Here is a 17,040-nt window from a genome sequence, read left to right on the forward strand (position 1 = left end):
TTGTGTTTTAGACTACAAGGGAATGCATTATAAGAAGAATCTTTACTTTGAAACTCTGTTCTTTACCTTTTTCTCACTATGAAACAGCTTTATGTTCATCTTAAACTGCTTCAGGGCAACAGATTGTGTTTTAGACTAAAAGGGAATGCATTATAAGAAGAATCTTTACTTTGAAACTCTGTTCTTTACCTTTTTCACACTATGAAACAGCTTTATATACAACTGAAACACTGCTTCAGGGCAACAGATTGTGTTTTAGACTAAAAGGGAATGCATTATAAGAAGAATCTTTACTTTGAAACTCTGTTCTTTGCCTTTTTCACACTATGAAACAGCTTTGTATTCACACTAAACACTGTTTCAGGGCAAGAGATTGTGTTTTAGACTACAAGGGAATGCATTATAAGAAGAATCTTTACTTTGAAACTCTGTTCTTTACCTTTTTCTCACTATGAAACAGCTTTATATTCAACTTAAACACTGTTTCAGGGCAAGAGATTGTGTTTTAGACTACAAGGAAATGCATTATAAGAAGAATCTTTACTTTGAAACTCTGTTCTTTGCCTTTTTCACACTAAGAAACAGCTTTATATTCAACTTAAACACTGCTTCAGGGCAACGGATTGTGTTTTAGACTAAAAGGGAATGCATTATAAGAAGAATCTTTACTTTGAAACTGTTCTTTGCCTTTTTCACACTATGAAACAGCTTTATATTCACACTAAACACTGTTTCAGGGCAAGAGATTGTGTTTTAGACTAAAAGGGAATGCATTATAAGAAGAATCTTTACTTTGAAACTCTGCTCTTTGCCTTTTTCACACTATGAAACAGCTTTATATTCACACTAAACACTGTTTCAGGGCAAGAGATTGTGTTTTAGACTAAAAGGGAATGCATTATACGAAGAATCTTTACTTTGAAACTCTGCTCTTTGCCTTTTTCACACTATGAAACAGCTTTGTATTCACACTAAACACTGTTTCAGGGCAAGAGATTGTGTTTTAGACTAAAAGGGAATGCATTATAAGAAGAATCTTTACTTTGAAACTCTGTTCTTAGCCTTTTTAACTCTATGAAACAGCTTTGTATTCACACTAAACACTGTTTCAGGGCAAGAGATTGTGTTTTAGACTAAAAGGGAATGCATTATAAGAAGAATCTTTACTTTGAAACTCTGTTCTTTGCCTTTTTCACACTATGAAACAGCTTTGTATTCACACTAAACACTGTTTCAGGGCAAGAGATTGTGTTTTAGACTACAAGGGAATGCATTATATGAAGAATCTTTACTTTGAAACTCTGTTCTTTACCTTTTTCTCACTATGAAACAGCTTTATGTTCATCTTAAACTGCTTCAGGGCAACAGATTGTGTTTTAGACTAAAAGGGAATGCATTATAAGAAGAATCTTTACTTTGAAACTCTGTTCTTTACCTTTTTCACACTATGAAACAGCTTTATATACAACTGAAACACTGCTTCAGGGCAACAGATTGTGTTTTAGACTAAAAGGGAATGCATTATAAGAAGAATCTTTACTTTGAAACTCTGTTCTTTGCCTTTTTCACACTATGAAACAGCTTTGTATTCACACTAAACACTGTTTCAGGGCAAGAGATTGTGTTTTAGACTACAAGGGAATGCATTATAAGAAGAATCTTTACTTTGAAACTCTGTTCTTTACCTTTTTCTCACTATGAAACAGCTTTATATTCAACTTAAACACTGTTTCAGGGCAAGAGATTGTGTTTTAGACTACAAGGGAATGCATTATAAGAAGAATCTTTACTTTGAAACTCTGTTCTTTGCCTTTTTCACACTAAGAAACAGCTTTATAGTCAACTTAAACACTGCTTCAGGGCAACGGATTGTGTTTTAGACTAAAAGGGAATGCATTATAAGAAGAATCTTTACTTTGAAACTGTTCTTTGCCTTTTTCACACTATGAAACAGCTTTATATTCACACTAAACACTGTTTCAGGGCAAGAGATTGTGTTTTAGACTAAAAGGGAATGCATTATAAGAAGAATCTTTACTTTGAAACTCTGCTCTTTGCCTTTTTCACACTATGAAACAGCTTTGTATTCACACTAAACACTGTTTCAGGGCAAGAGATTGTGTTTTAGACTAAAAGGGAATGCATTATAAGAAGAATCTTTACTTTGAAACTCTGTTCTTTGCCTTTTTAACTCTATGAAACAGCTTTGTATTCACACTAAACACTGTTTCAGGGCAAGAGATTGTGTTTTAGACTAAAAGGGAATGCATTATAAAAAGAATCTTTACTTTGAAACTCTGTTCTTTGCCTTTTTCACACTATGAAACAGCTTTTTATTCACACTAAACACTGTTTCAGGGCAACGGATTGTGTTTTAGACTAAAAGGGAATGCATTATAAGAAGAATCCTTACTTTAAAACTGTGTTCTTTACCTTTTTCACTCTATAAAACAGCTTTGTATTCAACTTAAACACTGTTACAGAGCTAGACATCTTGTTTTTAACCAGACTGAATAACTTACAATATCCTAAGAAAACACATATTTCAAGTGAAAAGAGTTTATCCAGGGGAGAACAAGTTGTTTTAACATGGTTCTAATGTGACCCTTGAAAGTAATTGCAACTCTGTTTTTACACCTCTAACCACAAGGAGGCAACGTTTCCACGCATTACAATTGCCTTATACATAGTTTCAGAGTAAGAAATATTGTTTTTAACCAAACTGAACAACTAAAAGGGAAAGCAATATAAGAAGAATCTTTATTTTGAATCTCTGTTCTTTACCTTTTTCAATCTATAAAACAGCTTTGTATTCAACTTAAACACTGTTTCAGGGCAAGAGATTGTGTTTTAGACTACAAGGGAATGCATTATAAGAAAAATCTTTACTTTGAAACTCTGTTCTTTGCCTTTTTCACACTAAGAAACAGCTTTATATTCAACTTAAACACTGCTTCAGGGCAACGGATTGTGTTTTAGACTAAAAGGGAATGCATTATAAGAAGAATCTTTACTTTGAAACTCTGTTCTTTGCCTTTTTAACACTATGAAACAGCTTTGTATTCACACTAAACACTGTTTCAGGGCAAGAGATTGTGTTTTAGACTAAAAGGGAATGCATTTTTGAAGAATCTTTACTTTGAAACTCTGTTCTTTGCCTTTTTCACACTATGAAACAGCTTTGTATTCACACTAAACACTGTTTCAGGGCAAGAGATTGTGTTTTAGACTACAAGGGAATGCATTATGAGAAGAATCTTTACTTTGAAACTCTGTTCTTTGGCTTTTTAACACTAAGAAACAGCTTTGTATTCACACTAAACACTGTTTCAGGGCAAGAGATTGTGTTTTAGACTACAAGGGAATGCATTATAAGAAGAATCTTTACTTTGAAACTCTGTTCTTTACCTTTTTCTCACTATGAAACAGCTTTATATTCAACTTAAACACTGTTTCAGGGCAAGAGATTGTGTTTTAGACTACAAGGGAATGCATTATAAGAAGAATCTTTACTTTGAAACTCTGTTCTTTGCCTTTTTTACACTAAGAAACAGCTTTATATTCAACTTAAACACTGCTTCAGGGCAACGGATTGTGTTTTAGACTAAAAGGGAATGCATTATAAGAAGAATCTTTACTTTGAAACTCTGTTCTTTGCCCTTTTAACACTATGAAACAGCTTTGTATTCACACTAAACACTGTTTCAGGGCAAGAGATTGTGTTTTTTTACTAAAAGGGAATGCATTATAAGAAGAATCTTTACTTTGAAACTCTGTTCTTTGCCTTTTTCACACTATGAAACAGCTTTATATTCACACTAAACACTGTTTCAGGGCAAGAGATTGTGTTTTAGACTAAAAGGGAATGCATTATACGAAGAATCTTTACTTTGAAACTCTGCTCTTTGCCTTTTTCACACTATGAAACAGCTTTATATTCAACTTAAACACTGCTTCAGGGCAACAGATTGTGTTTTAGACTAAAAGGGAATGCATTATAAGAAGAATCTTTACTTTGAAACTCTGTTCTTTGCCTTTTTAACACTATGAAACAGCTTTGTATTCACACTAAACACTGTTTCAGGGCAAGAGATTGTGTTTTAGACTAAAAGGGAATGCATTATAAGAAGAATCTTTACTTTGAAACTCTGTTCTTTACCTTTTTCACACTATGAAACAGCTTTATATTCAACTTAAACACTGCTTCAGGGCAACAGATTGTGTTTTATACTAAAAGGGAATGCATTATAAGAAGAATCTTTACTTTGAAACTCTGTTCTTTGCCTTTTTAACTCTATGAAACAGCTTTGTATTCACACTAAACACTGTTTCAGGGCAAGAGATTGTGTTTTAGACTAAAAGGGAATGCATTATAAAAAGAATCTTTACTTTGAAACTCTGTTCTTTGCCTTTTTAACTCTATGAAACAGCTTTGTATTCACACTAAACACTGTTTCAGGGCAAGAGATTGTGTTTTAGACTAAAAGGGAATGCATTATAAAAAGAATCTTTACTTTGAAACTCTGTTCTTTGCCTTTTTCACACTATGAAACAGCTTTGTATTCACACTAAACACTGTTTCAGGGCAACGGATTGTGTTTTAGACTAAAAGGGAATGCATTATAAGAAGAATCCTTACTTTAAAACTGTGTTCTTTACCAATTTCACTCTATAAAACAGCTTTGTATTCAACTTAAACACTATTTCAGGGCAAGAGATTGTGTTTTAGACTACAAGGGAATGCATTATAAGAAAAATCTTTACTTTGAAACTCTGTTCTTTGCCTTTTTCACACTATGAAACAGCTTTATATTCAACTTAAACACTGCTTCAGGGCAAAGGATTGTGTTTTAAACTAAAAGGGAATGCATTATAAGAAGAATCTTTACTTTGAAACTCTGTTCTTTACCTTTTTCACACAATGAAACAGCTTTATATTCAACTTAAACACTGCTTCAGGGCAACAGATTGTGTTTTAGACTAAAAGGGAATGCATTATAAGAAGAATCTTTACTTTGAAACTCTGTTCTTTACCTTTTTCACACTATGAAACAGCTTTATATTCAACTTAAACACTGCTTCAGGGCAACAGATTGTGTTTTAGACTAAAAGGGAATGCATTATAAGAAGAATCTTTACTTTGAAACTCTGTTCTTTGCCTTTTTAACACTATGAAACAGCTTTGTATTCACACTAAACACTGTTTCAGGGCAAGAGATTGTGTTTTAGACTAAAAGGGAATGCATTATAAGAAGAATCTTTACTTTGAAACTCTGTTCTTTACCTTTTTCACACTATTAAACAGCTTTGTATTCACCCTAAACACTGTTTCAGGGCAAGAGATTGTGTTTTAGACTACAAGGGAATGCATTATAAGAAGAATCTTTACTTTGAAACTCTGTTCTTTGCCTTTTTCACACTAAGAAACAGCTTTATATTCAACTTAAACACTGCTTCAGGGCAACGGATTGTGTTTTAGACTAAAAGGGAATGCATTATAAGAAGAATCTTTACTTTGAAACTCTGTTCTTTGCCTTTTTAACACTATGAAACAGCTTTGTATTCACACTAAACACTGTTTCAGGGCAAGAGATTGTGTTTTAGACTAAAAGGGAATGCATTTTTGAAGAATCTTTACTTTGAAACTCTGTTCTTTGCCTTTTTCACACTATGAAACAGCTTTGTATTCACACTAAACACTGTTTCAGGGCAAGAGATTGTGTTTTAGACTACAAGGGAATGCATTATGAGAAGAATCTTTACTTTGAAACTCTGTTCTTTGCCTTTTTAACACTATGAAACAGCTTTGTATTCACACTAAACACTGTTTCAGGGCAAGAGATTGTGTTTTAGACTACAAGGGAATGCATTATAAGAAGAATCTTTACTTTGAAACTCTGTTCTTTACCTTTTTCTCACTATGAAACAGCTTTATATTCAACTTAAACACTGTTTCAGGGCAAGAGATTGTGTTTTAGACTACAAGGGAATGCATTATAAGAAGAATCTTTACTTTGAAACTCTGTTCTTTGCCTTTTTCACACTAAGAAACAGCTTTATATTCAACTTAAACACTGCTTCAGGGCAACGGATTGTGTTTTAGACTAAAAGGGAATGCATTATAAGAAGAATCTATACTTTGAAACTCTGTTCTTTGCCTTTTTAACACTATGAAACAGCTTTGTATTCACACTAAACACTGTTTCAGGGCAAGAGATTGTGTTTTAGACTAAAAGGGAATGCATTATAAGAAGAATCTTTACTTTGAAACTCTGTTCTTTGCCTTTTTCACACTATGAAACAGCTTTGTATTCACACTAAACACTGTTTCAGGGCAAGAGATTGTGTTTTAGACTACAAGGGAATGCATTATAAGAAAAATCTTTACTTTGAAACTCTGTTCTTTGCCTTTTTCACACTATGAAACAGCTTTATATTCACACTAAACACTGTTTCAGGGCAAGAGATTGTGTTTTAGACTAAAAGGGAATGCATTATAAGAAGAATCTTTACTTTGAAACTCTGTTCTTTACCTTTTTCACACTATGAAACAGCTTTATATTCAACTTAAACACTGCTTCAGGGCAACAGATTGTGTTTTAGACTAAAAGGGAATGCATTATAAGAAGAATCTTTACTTTGAAACTCTGTTCTTTGCCTTTTTAACACTATGAAACAGCTTTGTATTCACACTAAACACTGTTTCAGGGCAAAAGATTGTGTTTTAGTCTAAAAGGGAATGCATTTTTGAAGAATCTTTACTTTGAAACTCTGTTCTTTGCCTTTTTCACACTATGAAACAGCTTTGTATTCACACTAAACACTGTTTCAGGGCAAGAGATTGTGTTTTAGACTACAAGGGAATGCATTATGAGAAGAATCTTTACTTTGAAACTCTGTTCTTTGCCTTTTTAACACTAAGAAACAGCTTTGTATTCACACTAAACACTGTTTCAGGGCAAGAGATTGTGTTTTAGACTAAAAGGGAATGCATTATAAGAAGAATCTTTACTTTGAAACTCTGTTCTTTACCTTTTTCACACTATGAAACAGCTTTATATTCAACTTAAACACTGCTTCAGGGCAACAGATTGTGTTTTAGACTAAAAGGGAATGCATTATAAGAAGAATCTTTACTTTGAAACTCTGTTCTTTGCCTTTTTAACACTATGAAACAGCTTTGTATTCACACTAAACACTGTTTCAGGGCAAAAGATTGTGTTTTAGTCTAAAAGGGAATGCATTTTTGAAGAATCTTTACTTTGAAACTCTGTTCTTTGCCTTTTTCACACTATGAAACAGCTTTGTATTCACACTAAACACTGTTTCAGGGCAAGAGATTGTGTTTTAGACTACAAGGGAATGCATTATGAGAAGAATCTTTACTTTGAAACTCTGTTCTTTGCCTTTTTAACACTAAGAAACAGCTTTGTATTCACACTAAACACTGTTTCAGGGCAAGAGATTGTGTTTTAGACTACAAGGGAATGCATTATAAGAAGAATCTTTACTTTGAAACTCTGTTCTTTACCTTTTTCTCACTATGAAACAGCTTTATATTCAACTTAAACACTGTTTCAGGGCAAGAGATTGTGTTTTAGACTACAAGGGAATGCATTATAAGAAGAATCTTTACTTTGAAACTCTGTTCTTTGCCTTTTTTACACTAAGAAACAGCTTTATATTCAACTTAAACACTGCTTCAGGGCAACGGATTGTGTTTTAGACTAAAAGGGAATGCATTATAAGAAGAATCTTTACTTTGAAACTCTGTTCTTTGCCCTTTTAACACTATGAAACAGCTTTGTATTCACACTAAACACTGTTTCAGGGCAAGAGATTGTGTTTTAGACTAAAAGGGAATGCATTATAAGAAGAATCTTTACTTTGAAACTCTGTTCTTTACCTTTTTCACACTATGAAACAGCTTTATATTCAACTTAAACACTGCTTCAGGGCAACAGATTGTGTTTTATACTAAAAGGGAATGCATTATAAGAAGAATCTTTACTTTGAAACTCTGTTCTTTGCCTTTTTAACTCTATGAAACAGCTTTGTATTCACACTAAACACTGTTGCAGGGCAAGAGATTGTGTTTTAGACTAAAAGGGAATGCATTATAAAAAGAATCTTTACTTTGAAACTCTGTTCTTTGCCTTTTTAACTCTATGAAACAGCTTTGTATTCACACTAAACACTGTTTCAGGGCAAGAGATTGTGTTTTAGACTAAAAGGGAATGCATTATAAGAAGAATCTTTACTTTGAAACTCTGTTCTTTACCTTTTTCACACTATGAAACAGCTTTATATTCAACTTAAACACTGCTTCAGGGCAACAGATTGTGTTTTAGACTAAAAGGGAATGCATTATAAGAAGAAACTTTACTTTGAAACTCTGTTCTTTGCCTTTTTAACACTATGAAACAGCTTTGTATTCACACTAAACACTGTTTCAGGGCAAGAGATTGTGTTTTAGACTAAAAGGGAATGCATTATAAGAAGAATCTTTACTTTGAAACTCTGTTCTTTACCTTTTTCACACTATGAAACAGCTTTATATTCAACTTAAACACTGCTTCAGGGCAACAGATTGTGTTTTATACTAAAAGGGAATGCATTATAAGAAGAATCTTTACTTTGAAACTCTGTTCTTTGCCTTTTTAACTCTATGAAACAGCTTTGTATTCACACTAAACACTGTTTCAGGGCAAGAGATTGTGTTTTAGACTAAAAGGGAATGCATTATAAAAAGAATCTTTACTTTGAAACTCTGTTCTTTGCCTTTTTAACTCTATGAAACAGCTTTGTATTCACACTAAACACTGTTTCAGGGCAAGAGATTGTGTTTTAGACTAAAAGGGAATGCATTATAAAAAGAATCTTTACTTTGAAACTCTGTTCTTTGCCTTTTTCACACTATGAAACAGCTTTGTATTCACACTAAACACTGTTTCAGGGCAACGGATTGTGTTTTAGACTAAAAGGGAATGCATTATAAGAAGAATCCTTACTTTAAAACTGTGTTCTTTACCAATTTCACTCTATAAAACAGCTTTGTATTCAACTTAAACACTGTTACAGATCTAGACATCTTGTTTTTAACCAGACTGAATAACTTACAATATCCTAAGAAAACACATATTTCAAGTGAAAAGAGTTTATCCAGGGGAGAACAATTTGTTTTAACATGGTTCTAATGTGACCCTTGAAAGTAATTGCAACTCTGTTTTTACACCTCTAACCACAAGGAGGCAACGTTTCCACGCATTACAATTGCCTTATACATAGTTTCAGAGTAAGAAATATTGTTTTTAACCAAACTGAACAACTAAAAGGGAATGCAATATAAGAAGAATCTTTATTTTGAATCTCTGTTCTTTACCTTTTTCAATCTATAAAACAGCTTTGTATTCAACTTAAACACTATTTCAGGGCAAGAGATTGTGTTTTAGACTACAAGGGAATGCATTATAAGAAAAATCTTTACTTTGAAACTCTGTTCTTTGCCTTTTTCACACTATGAAACAGCTTTATATTCAACTTAAACACTGCTTCAGGGCAAAGGATTGTGTTTTAAACTAAAAGGGAATGCATTATAAGAAGAATCTTTACTTTGAAACTCTGTTCTTTACCTTTTTCACACAATGAAACAGCTTTATATTCAACTTAAACACTGCTTCAGGGCAACAGATTGTGTTTTAGACTAAAAGGGAATGCATTATAAGAAGAATCTTTACTTTGAAACTCTGTTCTTTACCTTTTTCACACTATGAAACAGCTTTATATTCAACTTAAACACTGCTTCAGGGCAAGAGATTGTGTTTTAGACTAAAAGGGAATGCATTATAAGAACAATCTTTACTTTGAAACTCTGTTCTTTGCCTTTTTAACACTATGAAACAGCTTTGTATTCACACTAAACACTGTTTCAGGGCAAGAGATTGTGTTTTAGTCTAAAAGGGAATGCATTATAAGAAGAATCTTTACTTTGAAACTCTGTTCTTTACCTTTTTCACACTATTAAACAGCTTTGTATTCACCCTAAACACTGTTTCAGGGCAAGAGATTGTGTTTTAGACTTTAAGGGAATGCATTATAAGAAGAATCTTTACTTTGAAACTCTGTTCTTTGCCTTTTTCACACTAAGAAACAGCTTTATATTCAACTTAAACACTGCTTCAGGGCAACGGATTGTGTTTTAGACTAAAAGGGAATGCATTATAAGAAGAATCTTTACTTTGAAACTCTGTTCTTTGCCTTTTTAACACTATGAAACAGCTTTGTATTCACACTAAACACTGTTTCAGGGCAAGAGATTGTGTTTTAGACTAAAAGGGAATGCATTTTTGAAGAATCTTTACTTTGAAACTCTGTTCTTTGCCTTTTTCACACTATGAAACAGCTTTGTATTCACACTAAACACTGTTTCAGGGCAAGAGATTGTGTTTTAGACTACAAGGGAATGCATTATAAGAAGAATCTTTACTTTGAAACTCTGTTCTTTACCTTTTTCTCACTATGAAACAGTTTTATATTCAACTTAAACACTGTTTCAGGGCAAGAGATTGTGTTTTAGACTACAAGGGAATGCATTATAAGAAGAATCTTTACTTTGAAACTCTGTTCTTTGCCTTTTTCACACTAAGAAACAGCTTTATATTCAACTTAAACACTGCTTCAGGGCAACGGATTGTGTTTTAGACTACAAGGGAATGCATTATGAGAAGAATCTTTACTTTGAAACTCTGTTCTTTGCTTTTTTCACACTATGAAACAGCTTTGTATTCACACTAAACACTGTTTCAGGGCAAGAGATTGTGTTTTAGACTAAAAGGGAATGCATTATAAGAAGAATCTTTACTTTGAAACTCTGTTCTTAGCCTTTTTAACTCTATGAAACAGCTTTGTATTCACACTAAACACTGTTTCAGGGCAAGAGATTGTGTTTTAGACTAAAAGGGAATGCATTATAAGAAGAATCTTTACTTTGAAACTCTGTTCTTTGCCTTTTTCACACTAAGAAACAGCTTTGTATTCACCTTAAACACTGTTTCAGAGCAAGAGATTGTGTTTTAGACTAAAAGGGAATGCATTATAAAGAATCTTTACTTTGAAACTCTGTTCTTTGCCTTTTTCACACTATGAAACAGCTTTGTATTCACACTAAACACTGTTTCAGGGCAAGAGATTGTGTTTTAGACTACAAGGGAATGCATTATATGAAGAATCTTTACTTTGAAACTCTGTTCTTTACCTTTTTCTCACTATGAAACAGCTTTATGTTCATCTTAAACTGCTTCAGGGCAACAGATTGTGTTTTAGACTAAAAGGGAATGCATTATAAGAAGAATCTTTACTTTGAAACTCTGTTCTTTACCTTTTTCACACTATGAAACAGCTTTATATACAACTGAAACACTGCTTCAGGGCAACAGATTGTGTTTTAGACTAAAAGGGAATGCATTATAAGAAGAATCTTTACTTTGAAACTCTGTTCTTTGCCTTTTTCACACTATGAAACAGCTTTGTATTCACACTAAACACTGTTTCAGGGCAAGAGATTGTGTTTTAGACTACAAGGGAATGCATTATAAGAAGAATCTTTACTTTGAAACTCTGTTCTTTACCTTTTTCTCACTATGAAACAGCTTTATATTCAACTTAAACACTGTTTCAGGGCAAGAGATTGTGTTTTAGACTACAAGGGAATGCATTATAAGAAGAATCTTTACTTTGAAACTCTGTTCTTTGCCTTTTTCACACTAAGAAACAGCTTTATAGTCAACTTAAACACTGCTTCAGGGCAACGGATTGTGTTTTAGACTAAAAGGGAATGCATTATAAGAAGAATCTTTACTTTGAAACTGTTCTTTGCCTTTTTCACACTATGAAACAGCTTTATATTCACACTAAACACTGTTTCAGGGCAAGAGATTGTGTTTTAGACTAAAAGGGAATGCATTATAAGAAGAATCTTTACTTTGAAACTCTGCTCTTTGCCTTTTTCACACTATGAAACAGCTTTGTATTCACACTAAACACTGTTTCAGGGCAAGAGATTGTGTTTTAGACTAAAAGGGAATGCATTATAAGAAGAATCTTTACTTTGAAACTCTGTTCTTTGCCTTTTTAACTCTATGAAACAGCTTTGTATTCACACTAAACACTGTTTCAGGGCAAGAGATTGTGTTTTAGACTAAAAGGGAATGCATTATAAAAAGAATCTTTACTTTGAAACTCTGTTCTTTGCCTTTTTCACACTATGAAACAGCTTTTTATTCACACTAAACACTGTTTCAGGGCAACGGATTGTGTTTTAGACTAAAAGGGAATGCATTATAAGAAGAATCCTTACTTTAAAACTGTGTTCTTTACCTTTTTCACTCTATAAAACAGCTTTGTATTCAACTTAAACACTGTTACAGAGCTAGACATCTTGTTTTTAACCAGACTGAATAACTTACAATATCCTAAGAAAACACATATTTCAAGTGAAAAGAGTTTATCCAGGGGAGAACAAGTTGTTTTAACATGGTTCTAATGTGACCCTTGAAAGTAATTGCAACTCTGTTTTTACACCTCTAACCACAAGGAGGCAACGTTTCCACGCATTACAATTGCCTTATACATAGTTTCAGAGTAAGAAATATTGTTTTTAACCAAACTGAACAACTAAAAGGGAAAGCAATATAAGAAGAATCTTTATTTTGAATCTCTGTTCTTTACCTTTTTCAATCTATAAAACAGCTTTGTATTCAACTTAAACACTGTTTCAGGGCAAGAGATTGTGTTTTAGACTACAAGGGAATGCATTATAAGAAAAATCTTTACTTTGAAACTCTGTTCTTTGCCTTTTTCACACTAAGAAACAGCTTTATATTCAACTTAAACACTGCTTCAGGGCAACGGATTGTGTTTTAGACTAAAAGGGAATGCATTATAAGAAGAATCTTTACTTTGAAACTCTGTTCTTTGCCTTTTTAACACTATGAAACAGCTTTGTATTCACACTAAACACTGTTTCAGGGCAAGAGATTGTGTTTTAGACTAAAAGGGAATGCATTTTTGAAGAATCTTTACTTTGAAACTCTGTTCTTTGCCTTTTTCACACTATGAAACAGCTTTGTATTCACACTAAACACTGTTTCAGGGCAAGAGATTGTGTTTTAGACTACAAGGGAATGCATTATGAGAAGAATCTTTACTTTGAAACTCTGTTCTTTGGCTTTTTAACACTAAGAAACAGCTTTGTATTCACACTAAACACTGTTTCAGGGCAAGAGATTGTGTTTTAGACTACAAGGGAATGCATTATAAGAAGAATCTTTACTTTGAAACTCTGTTCTTTACCTTTTTCTCACTATGAAACAGCTTTATATTCAACTTAAACACTGTTTCAGGGCAAGAGATTGTGTTTTAGACTACAAGGGAATGCATTATAAGAAGAATCTTTACTTTGAAACTCTGTTCTTTGCCTTTTTTACACTAAGAAACAGCTTTATATTCAACTTAAACACTGCTTCAGGGCAACGGATTGTGTTTTAGACTAAAAGGGAATGCATTATAAGAAGAATCTTTACTTTGAAACTCTGTTCTTTGCCCTTTTAACACTATGAAACAGCTTTGTATTCACACTAAACACTGTTTCAGGGCAAGAGATTGTGTTTTAGACTAAAAGGGAATGCATTATAAGAAGAATCTTTACTTTGAAACTCTGTTCTTTACCTTTTTCACACTATGAAACAGCTTTATATTCAACTTAAACACTGCTTCAGGGCAACAGATTGTGTTTTATACTAAAAGGGAATGCATTATAAGAAGAATCTTTACTTTGAAACTCTGTTCTTTGCCTTTTTAACTCTATGAAACAGCTTTGTATTCACACTAAACACTGTTTCAGGGCAAGAGATTGTGTTTTAGACTAAAAGGGAATGCATTATAAAAAGAATCTTTACTTTGAAACTCTGTTCTTTGCCTTTTTAACTCTATGAAACAGCTTTGTATTCACACTAAACACTGTTTCAGGGCAAGAGATTGTGTTTTAGACTAAAAGGGAATGCATTATAAGAAGAATCTTTACTTTGAAACTCTGTTCTTTACCTTTTTCACACTATGAAACAGCTTTATATTCAACTTAAACACTGCTTCAGGGCAACAGATTGTGTTTTAGACTAAAAGGGAATGCATTATAAGAAGAATCTTTACTTTGAAACTCTGTTCTTTGCCTTTTTAACACTATGAAACAGCTTTGTATTCACACTAAACACTGTTTCAGGGCAAGAGATTGTGTTTTAGACTAAAAGGGAATGCATTATAAGAAGAATCTTTACTTTGAAACTCTGTTCTTTACCTTTTTCACACTATGAAACAGCTTTATATTCAACTTAAACACTGCTTCAGGGCAACAGATTGTGTTTTATACTAAAAGGGAATGCATTATAAGAAGAATCTTTACTTTGAAACTCTGTTCTTTGCCTTTTTAACTCTATGAAACAGCTTTGTATTCACACTAAACACTGTTTCAGGGCAAGAGATTGTGTTTTAGACTACAAGGGAATGCATTATAAGAAGAATCTTTACTTTGAAACTCTGTTCTTTGCCTTTTTAACTCTATGAAACAGCTTTATGTTCATCTTAAACTGCTTCAGGGCAACAGATTGTGTTTTAGACTAAAAGGGAATGCATTATAAGAAGAATCTTTACTTTGAAACTCTGTTCTTTACCTTTTTCACACTATGAAACAGCTTTATATACAACTGAAACACTGCTTCAGGGCAACAGATTGTGTTTTAGACTAAAAGGGAATGCATTATAAGAAGAATCTTTACTTTGAAACTCTGTTCTTTGCCTTTTTCACACTATGAAACAGCTTTGTATTCACACTAAACACTGTTTCAGGGCAAGAGATTGTGTTTTAGACTACAAGGGAATGCATTATAAGAAGAATCTTTACTTTGAAACTCTGTTCTTTACCTTTTTCTCACTATGAAACAGCTTTATATTCAACTTAAACACTGTTTCAGGGCAAGAGATTGTGTTTTAGACTACAAGGAAATGCATTATAAGAAGAATCTTTACTTTGAAACTCTGTTCTTTGCCTTTTTCACACTAAGAAACAGCTTTATATTCAACTTAAACACTGCTTCAGGGCAACGGATTGTGTTTTAGACTAAAAGGGAATGCATTATAAGAAGAATCTTTACTTTGAAACTGTTCTTTGCCTTTTTCACACTATGAAACAGCTTTATATTCACACTAAACACTGTTTCAGGGCAAGAGATTGTGTTTTAGACTAAAAGGGAATGCATTATAAGAAGAATCTTTACTTTGAAACTCTGCTCTTTGCCTTTTTCACACTATGAAACAGCTTTATATTCACACTAAACACTGTTTCAGGGCAAGAGATTGTGTTTTAGACTAAAAGGGAATGCATTATACGAAGAATCTTTACTTTGAAACTCTGCTCTTTGCCTTTTTCACACTATGAAACAGCTTTGTATTCACACTAAACACTGTTTCAGGGCAAGAGATTGTGTTTTAGACTAAAAGGGAATGCATTATAAGAAGAATCTTTACTTTGAAACTCTGTTCTTAGCCTTTTTAACTCTATGAAACAGCTTTGTATTCACACTAAACACTGTTTCAGGGCAAGAGATTGTGTTTTAGACTAAAAGGGAATGCATTATAAGAAGAATCTTTACTTTGAAACTCTGTTCTTTGCCTTTTTCACACTAAGAAACAGCTTTGTATTCACCTTAAACACTGTTTCAGAGCAAGAGATTGTGTTTTAGACTAAAAGGGAATGCATTATAAAGAATCTTTACTTTGAAACTCTGTTCTTTGCCTTTTTCACACTATGAAACAGCTTTGTATTCACACTAAACACTGTTTCAGGGCAAGAGATTGTGTTTTAGACTACAAGGGAATGCATTATATGAAGAATCTTTACTTTGAAACTCTGTTCTTTACCTTTTTCTCACTATGAAACAGCTTTATGTTCATCTTAAACTGCTTCAGGGCAACAGATTGTGTTTTAGACTAAAAGGGAATGCATTATAAGAAGAATCTTTACTTTGAAACTCTGTTCTTTACCTTTTTCACACTATGAAACAGCTTTATATACAACTGAAACACTGCTTCAGGGCAACAGATTGTGTTTTAGACTAAAAGGGAATGCATTATAAGAAGAATCTTTACTTTGAAACTCTGTTCTTTGCCTTTTTCACACTATGAAACAGCTTTGTATTCACACTAAACACTGTTTCAGGGCAAGAGATTGTGTTTTAGACTACAAGGGAATGCATTATAAGAAGAATCTTTACTTTGAAACTCTGTTCTTTACCTTTTTCTCACTATGAAACAGCTTTATATTCAACTTAAACACTGTTTCAGGGCAAGAGATTGTGTTTTAGACTACAAGGGAATGCATTATAAGAAGAATCTTTACTTTGAAACTCTGTTCTTTGCCTTTTTCACACTAAGAAACAGCTTTATAGTCAACTTAAACACTGCTTCAGGGCAACGGATTGTGTTTTAGACTAAAAGGGAATGCATTATAAGAAGAATCTTTACTTTGAAACTGTTCTTTGCCTTTTTCACACTATGAAACAGCTTTATATTCACACTAAACACTGTTTCAGGGCAAGAGATTGTGTTTTAGACTAAAAGGGAATGCATTATAAGAAGAATCTTTACTTTGAAACTCTGCTCTTTGCCTTTTTCACACTATGAAACAGCTTTGTATTCACACTAAACACTGTTTCAGGGCAAGAGATTGTGTTTTAGACTAAAAGGGAATGCATTATAAGAAGAATCTTTACTTTGAAACTCTGTTCTTTGCCTTTTTAACTCTATGAAACAGCTTTGTATTCACACTAAACACTGTTTCAGGGCAAGAGATTGTGTTTTAGACTAAAAGGGAATGCATTATAAAAAGAATCTTTACTTTGAAACTCTGTTCTTTGCCTTTTTCACACTATGAAACAGCTTTTTATTCACACTAAACACTGTTTCAGGGCAACGGATTGTGTTTTAGACTAA

The sequence above is a fragment of the Electrophorus electricus genome, chromosome 21 (assembly GCF_041902795.1).
Source record: "Electrophorus electricus isolate QZ-2024a chromosome 21, ASM4190279v1, whole genome shotgun sequence".
In the NCBI taxonomy this organism is placed as follows: domain Eukaryota; kingdom Metazoa; phylum Chordata; class Actinopteri; order Gymnotiformes; family Gymnotidae; genus Electrophorus; species Electrophorus electricus.